This window comes from Oreochromis aureus, linkage group 3, assembly GCF_013358895.1.
Source record: "Oreochromis aureus strain Israel breed Guangdong linkage group 3, ZZ_aureus, whole genome shotgun sequence".
Lineage (NCBI taxonomy): Eukaryota > Metazoa > Chordata > Actinopteri > Cichliformes > Cichlidae > Oreochromis > Oreochromis aureus.
In genome coordinates, this window is record NC_052944.1 from 37,697,191 (window position 1) to 37,719,817 (window position 22,627).

A 22,627-nucleotide genomic window follows, 5' to 3' on the forward strand; every position below is an offset into this window, starting at 1 on the left:
GATTTTTATTTGTACCGTAAATTGTTGGAAGACCGCAAATCAAGCCTTACTGGAAGCTTTTTCAGGTGTAAAACCGTACTTTCATTCAGTGATGTTGGTACAGTCATTCGTATCCACCTTTCTGGTCACACTCATTTGCAAACTTCCAGTTACCCCGTACCCACTGCTGCAGAAGAGCTTTGAGACACACAGAACAATAACAGTTTCACTGAGGAAGAAAGATGGACCATGTCACACTCTCACCCATGGCTGCTTATTGTCCTGTTTTTTAGTGACATTTAGACCTTCCCCTGGATGTGCCCTGTTAGAAAAGAGAATATCCTGTCAAATTAAGGCTGAGACTCTTGTGTTAAAACCAGGCTGTGATGTGTTTGACTTCAACTAATATCAGTACATAAATGTGTCACTGCTTTTTTCCGTTACATGTGGTAAAGTGCTGTAGGCTACATGTTTGGAAAGATTTAAAGGGAAGTAGTTTTGTTTTGGCATTCTGGTTTTTGAGTGTGTGCTATTCACAGCCCTGCAGGATGACATTTATATCAATTGAAGTCATGTTTAGTCCACATAACAGTTTCAGTGAACCGTGCACTGCCCAAAGACATTCAGACTTGCTAAACCAAAACACGGCAAAGCTTCAGATAAGGTTACATAAGGTTACTCTACATTTTCACTTTGCTGTTTGAATGCTTTGCCTTGCAGTGTCACACCTAAGAGGATGTTCAGTTTTACTAAGTTTCACCAGGCCTTTGCATGTAAGTCGTCATCATGTTCAGTCATCTGATGAGAAAAATCAGCCATGGCATATTGTCAAACCCGTCATAAAAGCCCTCGTACGGCCCACTTTGATCTCAAGGGTGCAAAACCTGCAAAACTCCCCTTTGTGTCAGTGTGAACAGTACGACTCGTGCAGTTTTACTGCATGATGCAGAAATACTGCTGCAGTAATGAAAGAAAATGTCCTCACGAATATAAAAACAAAAGGTTATGGTTTATTAGTTTATGTTTTACACAACAGAGAGCTACAACAGTTATTAAAAATCACGTATTCCGCATAAACCTGTCGTTTTTACAATTGGAAAAAAACGATTTACTGTTGATTTAGTGACATTAAAAATAGGTTTGTCCATATATCTTTATTGCTGAGTCTAGACTCTCGTGCTTGAGCAATAATAGGCCACCATTAATAATCAGAGCCAGGAGGCCGAGCCTAATAGCGCTGCACACAGGACTGTGCGAATCATTTGGCTCAACCTTTAAACCTGTTTTAAGTCGTTTTTGGTACATTAAAAGTGGAAGTGTAGGCTTTAGGTTTTTTAATGTATATATCGCACATGTGTAGCATTCATTTCATTGTTTAAGGAAATTCGTTTAGTGAATGACACTGACAGAAAACTATTTTTATTTTCCAAAAAAGAGAAAAAGACAAATTTAAATAGCTCTATATATTATTATCATGCTGACTTTCCGATCAAGTCAGTGATGAAATGGGACATAATGTTATCAGTCTTGATGTAGTCTTTTCTATGTGTTGACAATACCACATGTAACGATCATACGGCTTTTTCCCAGTTTTCAACCAGTGAATCATTAATTTGACCTGAAACACTTTGGTGGATGTACGCAATCATTACATCATTTAATCGGAATTCTATCGGAAAATACAAAGAGAAAAGTTATGCAGTGATCTGTGTTAAATAGTAATAAATAAATGCTGATGTAAAAATTACCGAACAATTTGTCTTCTTTGTATCCGCATTACATGTGTGTGAATGTGTGTGTGAATGGGTGGGTGACTGGATGTGTAAAGCGCTGTACAAATACAGGTCATTTACCATTTTAGAAAATGTTTGTGTGGAGAGTGAAAGGGTTTGCTTCATTAGTAGATTTTGAGAGGTGTGGACTAATTTCTGCTTTTTATTTAACAAAAATAAATGTAAATATACGTTTGAAAATATTAAAATGAATCCAAGAAGCACTGTGGCCTAAAATGTATTCATGTGTATTGTTGAATGGTAGAATCATACGTTTGACGTTTATAAAATGGATTCTAATGGGGAAAGAAGGTGAGCATGGCTTCATAGAATTTATTTTCATTTGTCAAACCACGTGTTTCCGTCTGGAAGGAGGAACTTTTAACCTGAGGTCTCCGTGATGGAGCAGGCGAACCACGAAGTGTCCGTGAAAATGTCTGGACTTCACCGTGAACATACAGGAGGCCTGTGAGGACTGAAGGCACTGAAGAAGAACATGTACCGCCTCACTCAGGCAGCGGTGTAAAGACACTGTTTATTTAATCACACACAGATGAAGCGAAATATTACAAAAATAAGAAAAAGTAAATTAAGACAGGAAACGAAAGCTTTAATCGGTGTAAACATTCATAATTATAATTATAAGCTGCACACATTAATAAGCTGAAGCGCATTAATAAGTTAAACGTTGCCAAGTATTGATCCTAAAAGTCTTCAGACGTCTGCCTGGGACGTATTTGATGGATGGTTGTCATTCATCTGCAGAGGAAGAGGATGGCTCAGACGCCCCATTTACATCATGGTGTTCATCTCCGGGTCCAAAGCGTCGTAGTAGACGTGACAAGTACGTGGAGCAGTGAGATTTCATCAGCCATCCACACACAAGGCCCAAAACCAAAAAGACCACAGCTGTGATGCAGACAGCGGCCAGAGTTCCCAGTCTGTCTGCTTCTGAGGTCGTCTGTGTCGGCTGCAGAGGATACAAGAGCAGAAATGCGATCAGATTCAGACGCAGGAACTTTACATGAAGCTGTTTCAGGTCTGACATATAGCCATAATGATGTTATCTATTCAATGATGGGGGGGGGGGCTTCAGCAGGCAGATGGCCAGCCTGGAAGTGGAAGTGAGTGTAGAGAGTGGCAGAGACCAGTTTCAGTTACATTCAAGCACTCATATTATCGCTGAATGAACCAGTAACCCTTACCAGCAAAGTCCCAGATTCAGAGACCTAACTGGGGTGATCCTGACTGTAAAGCTGCTGTAATGCCAGCAGTCATTCACAGATCTAATGATTTCTGCTCTTTTCTTGTTACAGAGCGCACTAAACATTTTACAGTTTCTAATTCATTGAACCTTATCGTACACAACTATATTGTAATCCTCTGGGATTAGTCACTGAATAAACATGCTGTGGTAGCACACACGCACACGGCCACTAGAGGGCGTATCTCAGCTATAACAGAGAAGCTGGTGGCTTTTCAGGATTACTTGATGTGCAGGTGCCAGTTATTTCACAGATCACAGATTAATGTGCAGTCAATTGACTTTATTGTCCTCAGGATTAGAAATGAGCATATCAGAGGAACAGCTCAGACTGGGCAGTAACCCAGAGACTGAGGTGGTGAGTGTCGTAGCAAAGTGCAAGGCTTTGCAATACGACTACACTGACAAGAGTGAAAGGATCATCTGCTAATGTGACGGCAAAACTGTCTGCCCAAAAAAAATATTTGCCCATTACTGACTGACTGATGAAATGTTTCAATTCTAAACTCAGAGAAAATCAGATTATGTAAGAGGGAAGTTCTGTGTATCACATCTTCCCACTTGCAGATCCTGGAAACACTTCATTTGCTCAGCACAACTTCAGTTATGACCAATGCTGAGATTACTCAGCAGTTTCTGTTTTTAGACAGAGGACTTTAGTTGCAGTATTTAGGAAAGCTTTTCACGTTTGACCTCTTTGTTCATTAATGCAGGTACACTGGATTCTTCTGATACTGACTTAAGAGTGTCCCTGGTGTCCAGCAGGCTGACGATCAACATCTGGTAAGAAATATCGTGCTTTGTCTCTTTTAATGAACTGCCCTTTTCTTTGTGTCAGTGAAATTTGTAATACAAAATCCAGCATTGATCATAAAGGTTGTCAAGCAGGCTTCGTCTTTTTGGCTACTGATTGATTTCTCAGTGATTTAAATTTAGGGGGTTATAGCCTGAAGGTTTTATCAGGATATTTCAAATTTGTGATCTTATTTAAAACAATATAGAAAAAAATATTGAATAAATAAAATAAAGTGTGTTGTTAATTCAAACAAATGAACAACATGCTTCTTTGTTTGAAGTGTGCATTTGCACAAACACCTACAAACTACGAAACTACTTGCAGTCATTGACTCATTCATGAACTGCAATTGTATTGCAAACTATTCTAGAGTCAAATGTGAGGTCATCTGTCTGACAGTTAAAGCTTGGCTCAAACTGGCTGCTGCAGAAGTTACTTTGTTTTGTGAAGCTCAGCGACTTGTTAGCTTCACTAAATATAGTGTCTGTGTTTTCTTTTATCAGTGTTGATGGTGTTTACACACGGAGTCATTTTCCATTACTGAGTAGTGTGCCTGTCTTGCAAATGTGGAAGATTTGTGCAGATGCCAACCCAAGCAAAAGCATCTTTAAAAAAAAAAAAAAAAAAAAAAAAAAATATATATATATATATATATATATATATATATATATATATATATATATATATATATATATATATATATATATATATATACACACACATATACATACATACACACATATATATGTTTAGGGGTGACTGATTGCATGCTTATGTTAGAAAGCAGGGCCATCTGCTGATAAACCATCATTACTGGTCTGTCAAGCATATGTCTTTCTGAAACTTTCACTACTGTTTTATGATACAATGTGTATAAACATTGTTTTACAGCAGCTTTCAGTTCTTTTTAACACTGCAAATGCCTCTGGTTCAAAAGGAAAAGCAGTTTGAAGGCAGATTCAGTAGTACAGGTCTACAGCTAAAGTTGAAGTCCAAGATGAGAAAGATTCTATGGCAGTTGAGAAAAATAAATAATTCAAAGGCTGAGAATTCATCTGTAATGGAAAATATGTGTGAACATCCGTATGAACTGAATCATTCAGAAATTTCTGGTTAAAAATCTTCAAAAACCATCTGATTATTTGTGATACTTTCATGACTTCTTATTCTTTGTGCTCTGTGGAGTATCCTGCCTCTGTCCATCTGCGGTTTTATCTCAATATCCTGTTTTTAGCTTAGTGTTAGCGTTGTTTTGCAGACTCACGTAGACATTGGTTGAATTTTTTTTAAGGAAATGCGCAGGTGTTTTCTGTTCTTCCTGTACACTTTTGGCATCCATGCAGCAGGTGCTTACCCTGCCACATCCTTTACATATTCAGCTGTTTAATGTTGTTACCCTCCACTTTTTTTCCTTTTCAAGGGTTTTACTGGCTGGAGCAATTTTCTCTTAGGAAACCAACACAAAACAGGGATAAATGTAGTTACTGTTGTTGGTGTAATGCAAAGTTATTTAAGGGCTAGGTTTATTGCAATGGGTGAGTTTACTGACTGACACGCAGAAGAAATAGTTCTTTATGGAGCCTAGATTGTGTGAATGACGAGGCCAGAGACTGCAATATCTTGTTCAGGAAAAACCAAAAATATATTGAATAAATGGGGGAAAGGGAAAATGGAACAAAAGTAATAAATATAAGACAACATAAATAAATGCCCACAATTAATTAATAAATTAATGCTGTGATTCTCTGTGCAAGAGTCCTTTTGGTCCTTTTTTAAAGTTCAGTTTTTTAAGGAATTCCTCCTTAGGGTCCAGCTTCATGTAATGGGGAAATATGTCCGTAATCCAAAGACTGCAAAGTGGGGGAAAAGAATGGTCCTACCGGCTCGCCACTTCAATATGAAGAAGATCAATTCAAGGGGGGGGAAACCCTGACCTGTAGGCCAGAAAAATGTCATTAGTACATTAAGTTCCATTCAGTTTACCGGTAAACAAATACATTTTTCTGCAATTCTATGCAACAATGCGAATCATGAACCATAATCATCAGTCACAAATGTACAACAGTTAAATTATTAATCATCTTGGCTACGTAGCTTAATCCATACATTCCAGTAGCGTTCACTACAAACAAATACAAAAACAACAATAAAGAAAAACAACTGTCTAACAGTCAGCATAGCCAAATTCAAGGCAACACATAACAATAATCAATCAATTGCACTTTGTTTCAAAAAAAGCCCATTTAAGTGCTTAAATAAATAAAAGTGTTCAAAAAAAGCAGTTTTCGAACCGGAGTTCTGCTCACGGTGGGAACGCCGCCGAACAAAGTCATTTTTTAAACGCGGAAACGATCGACTCATTACTGATAACTAAAAGGTTGTTTTTGGTAGATGTTAAAGACACTTACCGCTGAGGTGAAAAGATTTCATAGACAAATTGAGGGGAGAAAACGCTTTGTTTTCCAACGCCGTTCTAAACGCCATAAGCTTACAGCCACAGCAGGAGTCGAACCCGGAAGTATACCTCCACAGCCCCCACAAGAGCCGGTTTTCATACTTGCCGCGACGTGGAAGGAGCAAATCAGGAGAGAGACCTCAAATCAGCTGACATGGGTCATGTGACAGTGCGTAGTTGATATGGGTTACACTGATTACTTACTTATTGATTATCGTACTGTTACTTATGCTCAGTGTTGGTCAAGTTACTTGAAAAAAGTAATCAGTTACTAATTACTGATTACTTCCCCCAAAAAGTAATCCCGTTACTTTACTGATTACTTATTTTCAAAAGTAATCAATTACTTAGTTACTTAGTTACTTAGTTACTTTTTAAAAACACGATTTACAACCTGAATAGGTGATAAAGCGATAGATCTTTCAGCCCAATTCTACTTTTTCTGCATAATTCATCATACAAAATGTAATCAAATGGAAAAGTCTCTTTTAAAACTTGTTTTATTAGTTTTAATCTTTTAACTTTATGCATCAAGCAAAATTAAATTATATGCAACATTCTCTGACTGGAAGAAATTTGTTTAACATTTAAACCTATTTTCTGCACATTCCAGCACATAAAATAAAATATTTTTTTGTGTTTACACTCACTCTTTCAAATAGATGCAAGTAAAACAGCAGAAAATAAATAAAATCAAAGACTAGCGGTCCTGTTGCTCTATTTTCACCTGTAAAGCAGGACTGGGGTAGGCGGAGGAGGTTTACCCTGGTGCAGGTGCTGCAGCGGTCAGTGGAAGAATCCATGAGTTTCTCTGTGAATTTCACATTACGTCAGAAGCGCACTCGGTGCTTGCTTGGAAGTTTAGGGGTTTTTTTGCTGTAAAAAGAAGTTTTCTTCCCACGCACAACGGACACTAATGTTTTTGTCACTTTTTATGGAATCAAACTCAAAATAAGGTCAGTACTTCCACGCTTTAAACGCTGCATGCTACACTCTGTCCCTTTTCGATATATTATGATCTGCAGACAGCTGTTGTCACGAACGTCGCACTCGCTTACGTCACTGTCATGAGACATTCTCGCAAAAATCACGGTTTTAGTAACGCAGTAACGCAGCGCGTTCCTACGTGAAAGTAACGGTAATCTAATTACCGTTTTGCAATAGTAATCCCTTACATTACTCGTTACTTGAAAAAAGTAATCAGATTACAGTAACGCGTTACAAGTAACGCGTTACTGCCCATCTCTGCTTATGCTTGCTTCGAGCTCTGTGTGGTGTATTCTTTGGAAAAATGAAAAACGACAGCACATCCTAACCTGCCAAGTCATCAAAGACAAATAAATAAAGTTTGACTCTCACTTTTGTTTTTACATCATGGCTGAACTACCCTTAAACTTTTTTTTTTTTTTAAACAAAAACCAAGTGACTCAGTGTTGTTTTCATCTTTTATCTGCCCGCACTGTAACACTCCACAGTGTGCATGTATGCATGTATTATTTTAAGACAGGTGGGGATAAAAAATGAAAAGAAGTCTGAAGGCCAACAAAGATACCCAACAGATTTACTTTACCAAGTGGATAATCACAGCCTTGCCGTTTTGGTCCATTTGATCAACTTTTGTTGTTATTATTTATTTTATTTTATTTTCAGTTGTTACAGACGGGACAGACATGGCTGGGCGAAGGGAAAGGGAGAAAGAAAGATGAAGGAAAAGAAAAACAGAGAGGAAGAGGGACAGTGAGAAGGGGCACTTAAAAATCTCCCAGGTCACCTGTTGAGAGAGAAAAAAGAAAAAAAAAGAGAAAACAGCTAGAGCTAAGTGTAAATAACAGTAAATACTAAATATTGAATGTTGTTGTGCAGCACGCAGGATCGACGGCGCACAATGTGCTTTGAGGTAGCAGCCAAGAAAGGTGTAGTTTGTGTCTGTGAAAACCCGTGTGTACACCTGTGTGGATGAGCGCACTTGTATTCAAAAGGTTTCTCCATGTAACGATTTGCTAGGGAGTGTGGGGAGCCATAGCCCCGTCCCCCATGGCATGAAGCAGGCATGGAGGAAATCCAGGCCCCAGACATCCAGAGGGCCCAGACTGCAAGAGCCCAAGGAGGACCACCGGAGGGGCATCCTTGCCACCCTCCTGGGAAGAGCTGAGGAGAGCCCCAAACGAGGGGGGTCACCCAGCAGCCACGGAGCAGAAGCCAGAGTGGGCTGCAGTGACATGCCCGCGGGCTCTGCTGGCAGTCGGCTGTGGCAGAGTGAACCGAGCCACAGGCCCAGAGGCTGGAGGGCCCCCCAGAAGAGGCCCGACCAAGCCACGGGCGCCAGGCCCCACCAAGCAGCCACCGGGAGTGAGCTGGTACGTACCTGAACACCAAGAACCAACAAAGCACCCACGCCTGAGGTCATCAGCAACCGGCAGGAAGTGTGGTGAGGGGAGATAAGCCTCCTTAAATATTTATTCAGGAATACAGATATTTTAGTGTGAAATGAATGGTTGGCTGCACTCATTTTGAATAATATTAAAAAGATTTTCTGTTCCCTTTCATTTTTCCCTACCACCGATAACTTCCTAGATGTTTAAAAAAAAAATTAAAAAAAAAATAAAATCGGTGCCTATGCTTTCATCACTTTTGAAAAAGTCTATGTCACGACTAGCGGAGCAGACTCAAGCGCAGACCACAAACTCCTTTCAAACAAGAGTGAATGTATTTACAGTGATCTCCCACAGTGCAATATATATACAAAGGTGTTTGGGGGGAAAGGGCCAGGGTTCCAGGGTCCACGAGTGAAAGGCGCAGAAGTCCAGGGGAGGGGGTTTCCATACACAAACAGCTCCTCTTCTCTCCACCACTCTTCTTGCTCACGCTCAGTCACAGTTGCACAGGGTCCAGAGGAGATCTACACACATACAGAAAATCAGTTACTCACGAGTTCAAATTACAGGTTTGCAGGGCGACTGACGCTGATGGCTCAACAATCCAGCGACGAGTAGAGCAGGTCCGCCATCTTAAGTAGCACTCCAATTGTCCAAATCAGCGGCAGGTGTGCTAATCATCCCCAGGTGCGTGGGCCAGGGGAGCCCACACTGAGCTCCGCCCCGGCAGAGGAGGGAGAGAGCGAGAGAGGGAAAGTAAACAAAACAACAATGACGTCAGCTGGCGAGATGCGGGGACCATGACAGTCAAAAATGCTGATGTCTGGGCTCTTTTTTAATAAACGCCTGACACTTGGCTGGTTAACCAGTGTGGTGTGGTGTGGGAAGCTTTTGGCTAATAGTTCTTTGGGAATGACCTTATTGGTACAAAAATGCTATTTTAATATTGTGTTATCATTGACATGTAGATTCAGATGCATAAATGAAAACAAAGTGTTTGCATGTGTGTGTATTTTTGTTTTATTTTTTTAAAGATCACTCAAGACCACTTTAAAAATGTCCAAAAGTTGATTCAGCTTTCGTCACTCACCCAAGTGACTTCTTCAGTCTCTGCTAACAGCAGGTTTCCCCAATCTTATAAACAGTACATTGCACAATGACTTATATAATCCGCTGAATGGCTACGAGTTCAGTTCCTTGATCATTGTCATGACCATTGATCAACAACTACTGATTTTAATGCTAAAATATTCAAATTCAAAATTTTCAAGTTTAGTGTTTCTTTAAAAAAAAGTAAAAAAAAGAAAAGAAAAGTGAAGCACATTGATATTTTATGGTTGAGAGTTTTTATATTTATTCTTATTCAGTCATTGATGTATTACACAGGTGACACAAAACAGTTCATATAAACTGAGCAACCTTTATAACTCAATTGTGACTGAACAGGCTAAAGCAGTGTTTTTATACCAGACAGCACAAAGATTAGGTTCAAGCATTTAAACATGTATTACTATGCTTGTTTCTGCTCATTCACTTCAACTGTGTTTTAAATTTCTTGTAATTTTTTTTACATTAATGAACTTTACACTGAAAATCCAGCACAGAGCAAAAGAGCTCTGCTTTTGATACTGTAGATCACAGTATCATGATAAACAGACTCGAGAACTTGTTTGGGATTACTGGTGTTGTTTTAAAATGGTTTATATCATATTTGTCTGAGAGATCTTTTACTGTTTGCATGAATCATGCGACATCAGAATCAACAGTTTTGCCATGTGGGGTACCTCGAGTATCTGTCCTGGGTCCAATTCTCTTTCTACTTTATGTATTCCCCCTAGGCCAAATTATTAAGCGCTATAAATATATCTCCTATCATCTCTATGATGATGACATCCAACTATACTGTTCCTTCAAAATGTCTGAGTTTTATAAATTGTCTAATTTAAGTAATTGCCTGACAGAAATCAACCAATGGTTAAATGACAATTTCCTCCAACTAAACTCTGATAAAACAGAAACTCTAATTATTGCTCCAGACCACATGGTCCCAGAAATCAGGCAGCATATCAGCTTCTTAGACCCTTATGTAAAATCGAGCCTTAGAAACCTCGGTGTCATATTTGACAGCTCGATGTCGCTTGAGCAGCATTCTAAGCAGCTGGTCCGAAACTGTTTTTATCATTTACGGAATATTTCTAAACTCAGACTAATGGTGTTAAAGCTTGAACTTGAGATGATTATTCATGCTTTTATTTCCTCTCGTTTAGACTACTGTAACGGCCTTTTTACTTGTTTTAACAAATCAGCCTTAAATCGTCTTCAGACTGTGCAGAATGCTGCAGCACGTCTCTTAACAGGCATCAAGAGAAGATCACATATCACTCCAGTTTTGGCCTCCCTTCACTGGTTGCCTGTAAATTTTAGGTTTCATTTTAAAAAAAAAAAAATTTTCTTTCTGGTCTATTTGATTCACCTTTTATTGTTTATTTTATTTTCACTTGCTGAATACGGGACAGACTTTACTGGGGGAAAGAAAGGGGAGAAAGAAAGAGGGAAAGAAAAACAGCTGAGAAGAGGGACGGGGAAAAAGGGCAAAAAACAAAAACACAGAATAAGCAGACAAAAAATACATATATTGATCACCTGGATCACCTGTTGAGAAAGAAAAAAGAAAACAAGCAGAAGAAAACGAGAATAATAGAATAAACAACATCACGATGATATATGGGAATATAACAGTAAATACTAAATATTAAACATTATTGTGCAGCATGTAAGATCGACAGCGCACAGTGTGCTTTGAGGTAGGAGCCAAAAAGGGTGTAGTTTGTGTGTGTGATCACCCGTGTGTACACCTGTGAGCATGGACGAGCTTGTTTTTAAAAGGTTCCTTCATGTAATGATCTGCTAGAGGGTGTGGGGGGGCCACTGCCCCGTGCAGGGCATGAAGCAGGTATGGAGGAGATCAAAACTCCAGACATCCAGAGGCCCCCAGAACACAAGAGACCAAGAAAGACCAACAGAGGGGCAGCCGCGTCACTATCCCAGAAAGAGCTGAGGAGAGTCCCAGATGAGGGGTTACTCAGCAGCCGCGGAGCAGAAGCCAGGGGGGGTTGCAGTGACGTGCCTGTGAGCTCCGCCAGCAGCCAGCTGTGCCTGAGTGACCGAGCCCCGGGCCGAGAGGCCGAGGGCACCCCACCCCCGAAGTGGCCCGAGCGAGCCCCAGGCTCCAGGCCCCGATAAGCAGCCGCCAAGGAGTGAGCCGGTGTGTACCTGGACGCCCATCCCCGGACACAAAGAACCACCAACGCACCAATGTCTGAGGGCATCCGCCACCGGCAGGGGAAGTGGTGGGGGAGATAGGCCTCCAAACCTTGTAGGGCCTGAGATGTCCCCAGAGAGGTGGCGTCTGATACCCAACCTGACATATAGACAGAGACATACAGGCACACACAGATACAAACATCCATTCCCACCCTCATGCTCTCATATGCAATTACTCAACACTCAACCAACGTGGAGACAGACATAAAGAGACACTGTACACACAATCACACTCCCCAAGCGTACTCTAAGAACCGGGTCTAGGTACCCTTGCCCCTGGAGGGGGAAACTGCACCCAGACCCAGGTGGTGTTACCCTTTTCCCTGCGGTGGGGAGAAGCAGACCGCCCTGAGTCCGCGGCAGCAGGGAGGCCCCACATTCCAGACCCCAGTCGGACGGCCAACTCCTCCTCCTAGCCCCCCCGCTCCAGCAGGCCGCAGAGAACGGGGGTGTGTGAAGACTCCAAACCTCCCTCCACCCGCTCGTATGTAGTGTTGATGCATGTGTGTTCTAAGGTGCATTTAAAACCCAGGAGGGCATGGAGCTACCTGCCAGAGAGCAGCAGGTAAGCACATAGCCCCTCCTGCTAGCCCTCAATGTCTACGTGTATTTAAAATTGAGAGGTGGGCAACGATGCCAGGGGTGAGGTTGTACACCCTGATGGTAATTTCGAGTCCGTGTTGCGTGCCCACCCCCAAGATCCTATATGTATGTGTTATGAGAGTGTGAGTAATGTGAATGTCTAAGCTGTGAGATAAAATTGAGGCACAGGCAGCCAGAAGGGGACGGGGGGGGATGCCTCCTCTGCACCCTGGTGACACGCCCTTTCCCCAAGGCCCTGCATGTGTGGGTGATTGTGGTGGAGCGGGAAGAGGGAGGCAGCTGGAGATGGGGAGGGAAGGAAGGGAGGGACAAGTGACTCCTCCCTGGGGCCAGCTCCCCCGCTGACCCCAGTAGGCACCCCCATACTCTGCGACCCGCCAGGGAAAGGGGGCCCAGGCCCATCCGGACCGGGACCCAGTGCAGCAGTGCCGCCCGGCCCCACAGAGCCCGGGACAGCCCACCCGACCCCACCACAGAGAAAACTGCACCCACCCCATCATCCACTCATCTTCCAGACTACACAAGACAATAGACGCCCAGGCTGAGATCTTCCTCCACCTCTCCTGTATCTCCCCCTCCTGCAGAGTGAGTTCCTGAAGAGAGGAAAGCTCCTGCAAGATGTGACAACCTCCCCCACCAGTTGAAGAGCCCCCCAGGTGGCTCGATGCACTGGCGGCACCCTGCGCCAGGGCTGGGCCCCCATACACCCACCCGCCCACAACCCCGGCAACACACCAACCAGGACCCAAGCCCCCGAGGCCCGGCCAGGGCCCCAGCCCAGAGACGGAGCGCCCCCAGAACCTCACACCCGTCCCGGACCCACCCAGGGGCAGCCAGGCTACCAGGTCAGTAACCCACGTCCGTCAGCACAGACCCTCCCCTAGCCCCGCTGCACCCAGCCACGAGGAAACCGTCACCTAAGAGCCAACAGAGCCCTTAATTGGCCATGACCGCTACCCCGGGTTGAGCCCCCCAAGGAAGATGCTCCCGGGGAACCCCCCGACGCCCTAAGCCTGTCCCTACCCACACACCAATCACAACAGTGAAGGTGAGACCAAACTATGACCCCCCACCCCCACTAGGTGATGGAGCTGATCAAAGGAGCCCAGAGCAATTGATCTGATGTGGTGGCAGAGGCTGTATCAAGACTAATGTAATCTAATAGATAATTTCTATATTGGTTAGAATTAAGATTATTTTTATTTTTCCAGTTCATGAGGACTGTTTTCTTGGCTATGCATAGGGCAGTGAAAACCATATGGGCTATAGTGTTTTCTGAAGTGACATTATCTAAGCTGCCCAACAAACACACTAAAGGGGAAGTTGGAATGTTACATTTCAGACACTTCGATAAGTCTTCACATATCTTGCACCAAAACTTCTGAACTGGTGGACAGAACCAAAGAGCGGTGATATAATTGTCCGTTGAATTGGTTTGGCAGTGTGAGCAGTTGTTGGTAGACGTAAAGCCCATCTTGAACATCCAATGGCCTGTATAGTGCACTCTATGTAGTATTTTGTATTGAATTAATTGAAGACTGGGATTTCTAATTAGATGAAAGGTTTTTAAGCAAATCTGAGACCAGAAGTTTTGGTCTAAGTTAACTGATAAATCCGCTTCCCATTTTGCAATAGGAAGTGATATTGATTCATCTGTTTTAGAAAGCATTCTGTATATTTTGGATAGTAATTTGGGGGTTTTAAGAGTAAGAAATTGAACCACACTTGGTGGTGTTTGTAGTTCAACTTGACCCGGTTTAAATTTCTTTTTTACTATGGATTTAATTTGTTGATATTCTAAAAATCTTTTCTTGTTGATCCCATATTGTGTAACAAGTCTGTCAAATGAAATAAATTCTGTTCCTTCTAGTATATGTTCTAAATATTTGATTCCTTTACCACTCCAATCTGAAAAGTTTATCATATTATTGTTTTGTAATATGTCAGGGTTGTTCCAGATAGGTGTACGTTTGCATGGGATTAATGAAGACTCTGTCAATTTTAGAAACTCCCACCACGCTGTCAGAGAAGAGCTGATGTTGATGTTTTTGAAGCATTCATGTCGTTGGATGTTTGAGCTGATAAATGGTAGATCTGAAATCTCTAGATTATTGCAAAGTGCTTGTTCTACATCTAGCCAAGGTTCATCTAAGAGGGTATGTTTTGCCATCCTGAGATAAACTGAAGCCTGTTGGCTAAGAAGTAGTGCTGAAAGTTAGGTAGTTCTAATCCTCCTTTATCCTTGGTCTTTTGTAGTGTTTTTAAGCTTATATGTGGGGGCTTATTTTTCCAAAGGAATTTGGACATATATGAATCTAGAGATCTGAACCAATCTTGCGGCGGTTTAGTTGGGATCATTGAGAATAAATAATTTATTTTTGGTAGGACCATCATTTTTATAGCGGCAACCCTTCCCATGAGTGATATGGGTAGACATTTCCACCTAGCCAGATCGCCTTCTACTTTCTTTAAAAGTGGGATATGGTTTAATTTAGTTAGATCTGCAAGCTTGGGAGAAACATTAACACCTAAATATTTTATATTTCCCGATTGCAGTGGAGTAGAAGAGGAATTATGGAAGGAACAATTAATCGGAAGGACTGTAGATTTTGACCAGTTAATTGAGTAATCTGATATTCTTGCAAAAAAGTTTATCAGTTCAATCACCCCAGAGATATTGGTTTGTGAATTTTGGAGAAAGAGTAACACATCATCTGCATAAAGGCTGATTTTATGTTTCACGTTCTTGCATTTTATGCCCTTAATTACTGAATTCTGTCTAATTGCTGCTGCTAGTGGTTCAATAAAAATTGCAAACAGTGAAGGGGAGAGTGGGCATCCCTGCCTGGTGCCCCTCAGGAGACAGAAGCTGGAGGATGTCTGGTCATTTGTTCTGACACATGCTGTTGGGGAATTGTATAATATTTTTAACCAGTTGATGAAAGAAGATCCAAAACCAAATTTGTGTGAAGTTGCAAATAGAAATTTCCAGTTAACTCTGTCAAACGCTTTTTCTGCATCTAAAGATAATATTGTAGTTTCAAGGTTTTTACTGTATGAGTAGTCTATCAAATTAAGTAATCTACGTGTATTTGTTGATGAGTGCCTACCTTTTATGAAACCAGTTTGGTCAGGATGAATTAAGAGGGGGGTTATTTTCTCTAGTCTCTTCGAGAGAGCTTTGCAGATTATTTTAAGGTCTACATTTATAAGGGATATTGGACGATAGCTTGAGGGATATACAGGGTCTTTGCCTGGTTTTAGCAGGAGATTAATGTTTGCAGAATTCATATTTGATGGAAGTCTGCCATTTTCTTTGATTTCCAACAACGTTCTGTAAAAACTGGTGCTAGAATCGTCCAGAATTTCTTTGTAGAATTCTGCAGGAAAGCCGTCTGGACCTGGAGCCTTATTATTGGGCATACTTATCAGGGCTTCCTGGAGTTCACCTGATGTCAGTGGCGAATCCAGTGCCGTTGTTTTAGTGTCTAATAATTTTGGGAGAGTTATGTTGTCTAAAAACTGATCAATTTCCTTTTTAGATGGGTTTATTTGTGGTGAATACAACGTTTTATAGAAATCCCTGAAAATGTTGTTTATTTGTTTCGGGTCATATATTGTGTTCCCAGATGAATCTTGAACAGCACATATAGTTGTTTTTTATTTATTTATTTTTAGCTGGTTTGCTAGAAATTGACCGGATTTATTACCATGTTCATAATTTTGTAAGCGTAGTCTTTGTACTAAGAATTTTGTTTTTTTTTTATCAATTATCTCATTTAATTCTAGTTTTGTTTTGCGTATTTTGTTCAATGTTTCCTGATCTTGGTGGGACGCGTAGGCTTCTTCTAGGGATTTGATGGTTTTTTCTAATTCCTGAATATTTTTGTTTTCTTTTTTCTTTTTATGTGATGAGAAAGAAATTATTTTACCTCTCATCACAGCTTTCCCTGCTTCCCATAGAACAGAAGCTGATGTTCCGGGAGTGTCATTAAAGTCTAAATATGAAGTCCACTCTTTTTTTTTTTTTTTTCAATATATTTTTATTGATTTTATAATTGGACAGTATACAACAACCACCTTCAAGAGAACACAATAGAAGGTGGACAGCAAGTCAACAAGGTGGTAATACAGCGTATATAACTGTTAAAACAGAGTACATTTCACTTAAGTTTATCCATCAGACTAATGACTGGTTGCCAAATCTTATAAAACACTCTCTCTCGGTTAGACAAGGTAAACCTGATTTTCTCCAGATGGAGTACATTTCCAAATTCCCTCAACCACATTTCAAAGGTAGGAGGTTTATCAGACTTCCAGCAGAGAACTATCAGCTTTCTAGCCACAAGTGTAGTCATTGACAGAACCTGCGTCTCTGTCTTGTCCCTTGCCCATCCCGGTTTAGACACCCCAAACAATGCTGCAACGGGGGTACACGGGACCTCCCTGCCAATGGCTTTGGTCAGAAAATCAAACAGATGATTCCAAAAAAGCTGTAGTTTTTGGCATTGAAAGAAAAGGTGAGATAAAGTTCCTCGATCACTTGAACACTTAACACAGAGGGCTGAAACGTTCTTATATATTTTTTCCACTTTAGTGGGAGAAAAATGCAACCTATACACAACCTTAAATTGGATCAGATTATGTCTAGCATTTATAGAACTACAATATATATTCTTAATGCACTCTTGCCAAACATCATCAGTAACATCCACCCCCAGTTCTTCCTGCCACTGCTCCCTAAAAGTACCAGATGAAGGACTGTATATATCTAGTAAGGCCCTGTAAAAGCGAGACACAGCACCTCTAGTGTAGGGCTCAACTGACACGAAGCTGTCAAGCACTGAGTTTCGAGGAATCAAATCATATTGTGGAATAGATGCTTTGATGAAATGTCTCAACTGTAAAAATCTGAAAAAATGTGAATTAGGAAGATTAAATTTCACCCTCAATTGCTGAAAAGATGGAAAATGTCCATCAATGTAAATATCTTTGAGGGAACAAATCCCTCTTCCTTGCCATGTCACAAACGTGATGTCCTCCAGCCCAGGTCTGAAGGCATGATTGTTACAAATTGGAGCATCCAGATACATTTTAGGAGCCTTTACTGTGCCCAATAGTTGGTTCCAGACCTTAATTGAATTTTGAATTACAGGATTTCTGCCATATAGTGTACTCTTCACTTTTATCGGGCTATTAAGCAGGGCTGGAAGACAAGTTTGTCTACAAGACAGGTGTTCCATCATCAACCATGAAGGCTGTCCTTCCAAATCAGCACCTGGAGTACACCTTCGCCAAAATGAAAAAATATTTAAGTGTGCAGCCATATAATATAATCTAAAATTTGGGAGTCCAAGGCCACCACAAGTCTTATGTTTAACAAGATGTTTTTTGGAAATTCTAGGAACCTTACCCGACCACACAAAGGAGGATACAATAGAATCCAGCTTTTTAAAATATGATTGGGGAATGCACACTGGGATTGACTGAAAGATGTACAAAAATCTGGGCAAAACTACCATTTTGATGGCATTAATCCGCCCCACCATGGAAATTGGCAATGTGATCCAAAACTCAATATTCTTCTCCAACTGATTAACTTTTCTATCCCAATTTTGCTTTAAAAGTTGTGACACCTTACGTGTGACTGTGATACCGAGACATTCAAATTTATCTAGCGCTATTCTAAATGGAGTATTATGCAGATAAGCCACGTCCACCCCATCCGACAGAGGCATAAGTTCACTTTTCGTCCAATTTTTCTTATACCCTGAGAGCGAGCCAAATTCGTTAATAAGCTGCAATAGTGGACTGATCGAGGTCTTAGGTTTTGATATGAATAAAACGACGTCATCAGCATAAGCAGAGAACTTATGAGGAATACCCTGATGTATAATCGGTAGTATATCAGAACTTAGCCGTATACGAGCTGCTAAAGGTTCTAGGGCCAGGGCAAAAATAAAAGGAGAAATGGGATCTCCCTGTCGCGTGCCCCTGTGCAATCGAAAAGGGTTTGATACATCATTATTAGTCCTTACCGAGGCCATAGGTCCTTTGTACAAAATTCTAATCCAATTGATAAAAGAATCACCAAATCCAAATTTGGATAATACAGTAAACATATACGGCCACTCCAGTGGCGTGTCTAGAAAATTTTTGTTGGGGGGGCCAGGTAGGGGCACAGATTTGGAGAAGGGTGGCAGATGTAATTGGCAGATAATGTTAAAAAAATTCTACCAACAGTTAACCATCATTCAATAACCCTGTAAACCTAATAACTGAATTTGCTTTTGACTCTTATTAGAATGAGGTTTTAACCACTACGATGCAAAGTTTTTAGATACTGCGTTGATGAAGTACAAGAGATACAATCAGTGCTTTGTCAGTGTTTATGCAGCATTCAAGGACAGCAATATTTGCATAGTATTTTTACTGACATATAATGCACATATGTTTTGGGCACAAACATTTTTGAATATTAAAATACAAACATTTTTAACATACAATTGGCAAATTAGCCAATGCAAAACTTTATCTTCTTTTTTTAATAGGCAGATAATCTTCTCACAAACTGGTGTTTGATTTTGAAACAGGAAAAAAGTGGGGAAACAACTGAAAAGACTAACATTTGAATGAAACCTGAAAGCAAGTAAATACTTTCTATGCTGCCTTATGATAAACTTTGGTAATACTGATGTATAAAGAACAACACTGGCTGATGATGAAATACAGTCAGCTGGCATGGTGACACGTTAGTATTAACCTGCAGGGCTGGACTGGGACAAAAAATTGGGCATTTTGACCAGAGATCAGCCCACCAGGTATTAAAGCCATAAAGCCTTTGAATGAAAACAAACGCTGTTGTGACAGTGATGTACACTGTCTTGTTGGTATATGTATGATTTCTATCAATTTTACGTCAGATAAAAACTTTGTTCGCAAGATTCAGATAATTATTTAATAAAAGCTAGATATTTTAAATGAGAAAAACAAAGAAAAGTGTTTCTTTGTGCCCCCCTTTCCCTGTTAATGCCCTACCTGCCCCCCTGGCAACACTTTGCTAGATCCGCCCCTGCACAGTTACCAGCTGTCAGCTACTTAGAAAAGGATCCTGGTGTTATTTGTCTCTCAGAAACAGTTCATAACTTCCCTTCAACTCATCCATGTCACCTAAAAGGTAAACCTGTTTCTCCATCACCTGTTCAGCTCTGATGATTCAGTAAGGACATCTCCTGGTTTCATCTGCATGTTTCCCTCTCACCAGATATACAAACCGATATCATGACCAGCAGCTTTTACAGCTGTGGCTCCAGCAAACATCAGCTGATACTAGAAATTAATATTAAATAAATTCTAACAACAGCTGATCAAGCTTAAAGGTGCTGCTGTTGTTTAGCGCGACATCCGCTGGTTTCCTCTTTCTGGCGCAAAGCGGGCGATAAACAAACAAAAGAGAAAAGCCGATCAGCTGATCATTGATCAGTTTCATGATTGAAGTAGCAACAGGAGAGGGAGGGGAGAGAATGAGAGAAGAAGAGGCAGCTGTGCAGCAAAGACACAGAATAACTCCAGCTTTGTGTCTTTTTCATTCTAGCTTAAGTACGGGACAAACTGTGTTTCTTCTCAGCTCAATACAAAACCTGTAATATTTTCTCTGAATGAGGGACCATTCCATATTTTAAGGAGCCGTTGGAAACTCTACAAACTAACCTTATGAATAAAATAAAGTTCAACATCAGTAACATCACAGCACCCACCCAGCTGTACAGAAACTCCGTCATGCTAGCTAGTACCCAGTACAAAAAAGTCAGCACAACAAAAATAAACTCCACCTAAACTTGGTTTATATCTGACCCAGATAGACTGCAGGTCATAACTTCTTACCTGAAGTTCAGTTCACCTGACACTCGGACCAGCAGCCACCTCGGGTCTCTCCTCCTCCTGCCTACCCTTCCCTCATCCACCTGCTAGCCGCCGTGGAAGCTCCGCCACGCTCGATGGCCAGTCCAGCTATGTTAAACTGTTAATCTTTCGCCGAAAAACTGTTTTCTGTGATGCTGTCTTTCGTGCTTGGCTCTCCTACCTTTGCTAACATGATGCTCATAGCGCAGAAGCCGATGCTGCATTCACTTACACTCGGATATCTGAGCTTCACTGTGAAAACATAATCGTACATTTGATATTTTATTGTTTTGGCTTCGGGGTGGCACCTGGGGTGGCCAGTCTGGTTGCGGGGGTGGCCTGTGCCCCCCCAGGCCACCCCGCTGGACACGCCACAGGGCCACTCAACCTGATCAAAAGCTTTTTCAGCATCCAAAGCTATTACCACAGAGTCATCTGAACACCTAGCAGGACTATATATGAGATTAAATAATCTACGCAAATTAAAATAAATGTAGTGGTTAGGGATAAACCCTGTTTGATCTGGATGTATAAGTTTAGCAATATGATCTTTAAGGCGGTTTGATAGAACTTTTGTTAATATCTTGGTCTCAACAGAAAGGAGAGATATAGGCCGATAGGACGAGACAGACATAGGATCGCGATCTTTTTTAAGAATCAATGAGATTACACCATGATACAATGAACTTGGCAAAGAGCCAGACACTTTTGAATAGTTAAACATACGCAAAATCAGAGGGGCTAGCAATGAGGTGTAAGCTTTATAAAACTCTGCTCCAAAACCATCTGGCCCAGGGGCCTTATTATTTGACATCTGTTGAATAGCTGTCTTAATCTCATCTAATGTGAAGTCCGCCTCCAAATCTGCAACTGCGTCATCATCTAATTTTGGGAGATTACACTTTTCCAGAAAGTCCTCAATGACTGACTCGCAGAACTTTTAGAGCTATAAAGATTACGATAAAAATCTTCAAAACACTTGTTTATTTGTTGGGGGTTTCTAGTGGTCCGCCCATGTTCGTTATTGATTGATAGTATCGTTTGTGATGCTTGTGTTTTTCTAAGTAATCTTGCAAGTAACCTATGAGGCTTATCACCCAATTCAAAAAATGTTTGCTTACACTTAGTGATTTGAAGGCAAACTTGTTTGCTGAGCAGAGAATTATACTCACACTTCAATTTAGTAATTTTGCCCAGTAATTCTATTGTGGGAGATAAATGATAAGTTTGTTCTAGCTGCTGTATATTTGACTCCAGATCCTTCAAAGCCATTTCCTGGGATTTACGTTTAGCTGCAGAGAACGAAATAATGTGGCCTCGAATTACCGCCTTCATACTCTCCCAGAGAATTGCATCATTAACATCACCTTTATCATTATCATTAATATAATCCAAGATGTGCTTCTCCAATGTCTTATGAAAGGTCTCATCTTTAAGCAGAGTTGGATCAAAGCGCCAGTTTCTTCTCTGTAAGTTAGCTAAATCTGCAAAATCCAGATCAATGGACACAGGGCTATGGTCAGAAATTAAAATAGGATGGTAGGTAACATCCCTCAAAATTGGAATAAGTTTAGAGTCCAGAAAGATATAATCAATACGGGCGTACGACCCATGAATGGAAGAGAAAAAGGAGTAAGCCCTGCCTGTGGGATAAAGTAATCTCCAAGTATCCACCATGTTCATATTTTTCAACGCACTCTTCACAACATGACTGGATTCATATCCCCTGCTATTATAATATTAGAATTATTCACATTTGGCAACAGCTTAAAAGTCTTTTGAAAAAAACTCAGGGCAATCAAAGTTAGGACCGTATACGTTTACAAAAGTGACGGGTAAGGAGTTCAAGAGACCTGTAAGAATTAGGTACCTTCCCCCTGGATCCACAGTAACTGTGCTTTGACAGAAAGGAATATTCTTCCTGAACAAAATTGCAACCCCTCTTGCTTTAGCTCCAAAATTAGCATTGTATGCCTGACCCAACCAATTAGCACGGAGCACAGATTGAAACCTTGCACTTAGCATGCGTCTCCTGTAAAAAAAAAAAAAAAATGATGTCAGGTTGCAATAGTTTAAGGTGTGCAAGAACCTTAGCCCTTTTTACAGGATTACCCAGGCCTTTCACATTCCAGCTGACCAACCTCAGTGTAGTCTTAT